This window comes from Orycteropus afer, unplaced genomic scaffold (assembly GCF_000298275.1).
Source record: "Orycteropus afer afer isolate SDZICR_OR568_19922 unplaced genomic scaffold, OryAfe1.0 scaffold00208, whole genome shotgun sequence".
Taxonomy (NCBI): Eukaryota; Metazoa; Chordata; class Mammalia; order Tubulidentata; family Orycteropodidae; genus Orycteropus; species Orycteropus afer.
Window position 1 is genome coordinate 1,414,578 of NW_006921795.1, and position 6,084 is coordinate 1,420,661.

The following is a 6,084-nucleotide window of genomic DNA, read 5'->3' on the forward strand; positions in this document are numbered from 1 at the left end:
ACACAATGGAATACTATGCAACCCTAAAGAATAATGTAGAATCTGCAAAACACCACATAACATGGATGAACTTGGAGGACATTATGCTGAGTGAAATAACTCAATCACAGAAGGATATATTGTATTAGTCCATTATTGTAAAAGTCAAGGAAGAGTTTATATATGGAAGGAAATTTTCTTTGTTGGTTACCAGGGGTGGGAAGGTAAGGTAGGGAACACTGTGAGACAGGTAGAGATAAGTATTGATTTGGGTGACTAGAAGGACAATGTACCAAATGTGAGTGATCAACATGGTGGCATTGAGGAAGAGGAAGACATAGAAAGGTGCATGGGAGGTGCAGACAACAAAGATGAACCCTTTTACACATACAGTACTGCTTGTCAATGAAGGCAAACACAGGTATATGGGTAGATAGATGGGTGGACAGGCTGAACAACTAGGTATGTCTATGCAGCAGGGAGTGTACCCAAGACCATGTGTAGGGTTGGCAGACAATGGTTCTGCAAGTATATTTGTATATTTTGTAAGAATTCCCAAGGGTATAGCAGACCTGACAAGGAGCAAGGTTGTAGTCACTTCTTGGTCACAGCCAGCTACCCAGAGGGACTAAGTAGTTGAACTGTGGGCTCAGGACCATAGTCACAGGGGACATCAAGCTTAACTGGCATAACATACTACACAAAACATTTTTCTACCTCCTACTTGGTGAACAGTGACTGGGATCTTAAAAGCTTGCAAGCAGCCATCTAGATGCAACAATGGGTCTCTCCCTGTCCATTGCAAAGAAGAATGAAGAAAACCTAAGATTCATGGAAACAATTAGCCTTATTACTGGTACACCATGCAATCCTCAGCCTATACGACTATGAGACCAGAAGAACTAGATGGTTCCCAGCTACCACTGTCAATGACTCAGGGGGGGATCTATGTAGGACATCTTAGATAGAGAGGGAGAACAATGTGGAACAAAACTCAAAATCATTTGGAAAAAAAGTGGGGGGGCAGGTTTGCTGGTCTAATAGAGCCTGGTGGGACCACTGAGACTATGGTCCCTAGCTGCCCTTCAGGTCTGGAATTGAATCCCCACACCTGTCGTTTCCAGCCAAACAAAAGACAGGCATATGAGTTGAACATGTACTTGAGGTAGATACACTCCTTGGAGAGAACAATCATGGGAGAAAAAAGGGCTGTTTATGCACAGGGAGACAGTTCAGGGGGCAGAAGTGCACGGAGGGACGGATACAGGGAAGAGGTAACTATTGGGAGGAGATGGGAGGGGAGCTGTTGCATTGGGGTAAATTGTAGTCAATGTCATGAGACAACATGTGTGTGAACTGCTGTATGGAAAGTGAATTTGCTATGTAAACTTTCACCCAAATAACAATAAAAATTAAAAAAAATAAAGGCCAAAAATTAACAACCTAACCAGACAACTTAAGTAAGTAGAAAAGGAAGAGCAAAAGAAGCCCAAAGCTACCAGAAGAAAAGAAATAATAAAGATCAGAGCAGAAATAAATGAAATATAAAAGAGAGAAACAATAGAAAGAATCAATTAGACTATAAGTTGTTTCTTTGAAAGGATCAATAAAATTCACCAACTGAATTGACAAAGAAAATAAAGGAGAAGATGAAAGTAACCCAAATAAGAAATTAAATGGAGACAATTCCACAGATTCAACTGAGATAAAGAGGATCACAACAGAATACTATGAAAAATTGTAATCCAACAAATTTGAAAGCCTAGAAAACTGGACAAATTCCTAGAAACACACTATTTACTTAAGGTAACACAAATAGAGGTAGAAAATCTAAGCAGACCCATAACAAAGGAAGAGATTGAAGATGTCATTCCAACAGGAAAAACAAAGCCCCAGACCAGATGGCTTAACTGTGAATTTTAATTTTACCAAACATTCAGAGAAAAGTTGACACCAATTCTACTTCTACTAAAATGTTTTCAAAACAAAGAAGAAATACTCCCTAATTTTATGAAGCCAGCATCACTCTGATCCCAAAATCAGGTAAAGACATCACACACACACAAAAAGAAAACTGCAGACCAGTATCTGTCATAAATATATACACAAAAAGTTTCAACAAAATTCTAGCAAATGGAATCCAACAACATATTAAGAAAATCTGTATCACAATCAATTCGGATTCATACCAGGAATGCAAGGCTGGTTTAAGATTAGAAAGTCAATCAAAATAATTCACCACAGGAAAAGAATTATATGATCATATCAATGATGTAGAAAAGGCATTTGACAAAATACAATGCCCATTCATGATTAAAAAAAAAAGTCTCAGAAAAATAGGAATAGGAGAGTTGTTGTTGTTGTTGTTGTTACGTGCCATTGAGTCACACCCAACTCATAACAACCCCTTCTTGGGTTTCCGAAGCAGTATCACTATAGAAGTAGATTTCCCAAACTTCCTTCTGAGGAGTGGCTGGTGGGTTTGAACCACCAGTCTTCTGGTTAGCAGTCAAGTGCCTTCAGCACTATGCTACCCAGCTCCTATAAGAGAGTTACTCAACCTAATTAACAGTGCATATGCAAAACCAACAGCCAACACTATTCTCGACGGACAAACACTAAGAGCCTTCCCATTGAGAATAGGGATGAGACAAGGATGCCCATTAGCACCACACTTATTCAATACTCTTCTGGCAGTCCTAGTCAGAGCAGTAACGCAAGAAAGACAAATAAAGGGTATCCAAATAAGAAAGGAAGAAGTAAAACTATCTCTATTTGCACATGATATGATTTTCTACATTGAAAATCCCAGAGATTCCACCAGAAAGCTACTAGATCTAATAAAATAATTCAGGAAAGTTGCAAGGTATAAGGTTAATACACAAAAATCAACTAGATTCCACATACTAATGAGAACTCCAAAAAGGAAATCAAGAAAACAATACCATTTACAACAACCCCCAAAATAATAAAATACCTGTGAATAAACCTAACCAGGGATATAAAAGACCTATACAATGAAAAACATGAAACTCTTAACTACTACAAGAGACTAAAATGAATATACGTAAATGGAAGAACATTTCATACTATGGACTGGTGGATTTAACATTGGGACAATGTCACTACTACCCAAAGCAATCTATAGATACAAGGCATTCCCAATCCAAATTTCAATGATATTCTTTACTGAAATGGAAAAACGAATCACCAGCTTTACACAGAAAGGTAAAAGGCCTCAAATAGCCAAAGCAATATTGGAGAATAACAACAAAGTAAGAGGCCTTACATTCCACAATCTCAAAACCTACTATACAGTCACTGTAATCAAAACAGCCTGATACTGCCTCATGGATAGACACATACACTAGTGAAATAGAATTGAGAATCCAGAAGTAAATCCATCCATCTACGAGCAACTGATTTTCAATCATAGGTCAAAGCCTATTCGATGGGGAAGAAACAGTCTCTAACAAATGGTGCCAGTGATATTGGAAATCCACATCCAGAAAAATGAAATAGGACCTGTATTTCACACCAAACACAAAAATGAAATCAAAATGGATCAAAGATCTAAATGTTAAAGCTAAAACTATAAAGTTCCTGCAAGGTAACATAGGCACAAAATTACTGAACCTAATTATTTTCAAAAATAGATTATCAAACACAAGTACAAATGCACAAACAGCAGAAGATAGATTAGATAAATGGGCCTTCCTAAAAAACAAAATACTTGTGCTCATAAAAAGACTTCATAAAAAGAGTAAAAAGGCAACCTACAAACTGGGGGAAAAAAAGTGTTTCAAAGACAACCTATAGACTGGGAAAAATGTCTTTCAGAACAATGTATCTGATAATGGTCTAACCTCTAAAATATATAGAAAATTTCAAAAATTTAACAACAAAAAGACAAACAACACAATTAAAAAATGGGCAAAAGACAGGAGCAGACACTTCACTGAAGAGAACATTAAATCAGCCAATCCAAACCACCAAACCAAACTCACTGCCGTTGACTCATAGCATCCCCCTCCTTGGGTTTCTTAGGTGGTATCACTATGGAGGGAGATCACCCAGTCTTCTTTCTGAGGAGTGGCTGGTGGGTTTGAATCGCTAGCCTTCTGGTTAGCAGTCAGATGCCTTAGGCACTATGCTACCAGAGCTCCTCAATCGGCCAATAAACACATGAAAAGATGCTCACCATCATTAGCCACTGTTGTTGTTGTTGTTATTTGCCATCGAGTCGGCCCAGACTCATAGTGATCCCTCCTTGGGTTTCCGAGGCAGTATCACTACGAAAGTAGGAATGCCCAACCTTAGAGAGATGTAAAGTAAATCTACAGAGATACCAACTCACTCTCACTCCTGCTAAAATGTCACTGATTAAAATAACAAGAGAAAACAACAAATGCCAACAAGGATGTGGGGAGATTGGAACCCCTATCCACTGTTGGTAGGATTGTAAAATGATACAATCACTATGGAAAATGGTACAGCATTTCCTCAAAAAACTAGAAATAAATCATGATTCAGCAATCCTACACCTAGGTATATATCCCATAGAGCTAATAAAGGAGACAGAAACAGATTTATGTACACCTATATTCACTGTGGGAGCTCTGGTAGCATAGTGCCTAAGGCACTTGAATGCTAACCACAAGGCTGGCCGTTCAAACCCACTAGCCACTCCTCGCAAGGAAGGTTGGGCAATCTACTTCTGTAGTGATAACACCTCAGAAACCCAAGGAGGGGTCGCTATGAGTCATATCCAACTCGATGGCAGTGAGTTTGGTACATATATATGTATATGTATACAGACAGATCAACACTGGTAGTTACCAGGGATGAGTGGGCAGGAAAAGAGAGAATCACTCTTTAGATAGTAGACACTGTCATTTTTGGTGATAGGAAAGACAGCACCAAAAGGTGAAGTGCACACAGCTTGACTAAGGTAAATGATGTCACTAAGAAATACACAAGAGAAAAGGACATTGTTGGTAAAAGGTTAAGTGCAATGTAGTAGATTACTTAAGATTGCCCTTGTAGCCGTAGTCTTTGTGACTTCCACCAAATGACTAGGTAGAATTATGCTAATGAGGTGCCTGTGCCCCATAAAGGGATTGTTGTTGTTGTTATGTGCCGACGAGTTGGCCCCAACTCATAGCAACCCCTCCTTTGGGTTTCCAAGGCGGTATCACTATGGAAGTAGATTGCCCAACCTTCGATAGCTTGATAATAATGTAAATAAGATGTGTGGCGCTCTTATGGGGATGGAACTATGCAACAAATGTGTACAAAAACCTAATGATGGCATCGGTCAGTTGGGGCATCCCAGGCACAGAAAGGGAGACCTCACGACCACCTAAAAGAGATTGGACAAGTGCATGTCCTTCGGACCTGGGATCCCTATGCTGAGAACCTCCTTCACCCAGGAAACAAAGAAAGAGTGCTGTCAACACTGGAGAGTCAGCAAGAAGCAATGGCAGAGAAACAGTGGTAGCAGAGGCAGCAGAACCAGGATACCAGCAGGTGATGCACAGTGTGACCATAAATTGAGAAAGCTGAGCGTCTTTAGGAACATGGCTTGCTGGCAGAGTAGGGTGCCACTGGGAAGTGGTCATGGGGCCTTGGGGACTTGGGGCCGAGAAGCCAAGGGCCAGAGAGAGTCATGCACGTGGGCATGGTTGAGAAGAAGCTATTCTGTCTGAAGAACTGTATCCTGAGCTATTTCTGATGCTGAATTATAATCTGTTACTTCCCTAATAAATGCCATAGTCATGATTATTGTCTGTCAGTTTTATGTGGACACTTCAATATCATATCAAACCCACCAGAGAAATAGAGAGATCTGTGGGAAGGGCAATTGGTATCATAATTGGTAAAATGGTTGATGGATGGAGGCACGTCTGACATCTGCCTCACTGAAATCAGCCCTGGACTGTTGATCTTGATTTTCCTTGTCCTTTCTGATGTTAGAGGTCAGACACCTCTGGTCATGTCAATGACCAGTGACCAGTGAATGATCAGTATGATTGATGGTACTGAGGAAGAGGCTGACACAGAGAGGTACACAAGAGAACTAAAGAATTAAAAAAAAAAAAAAAA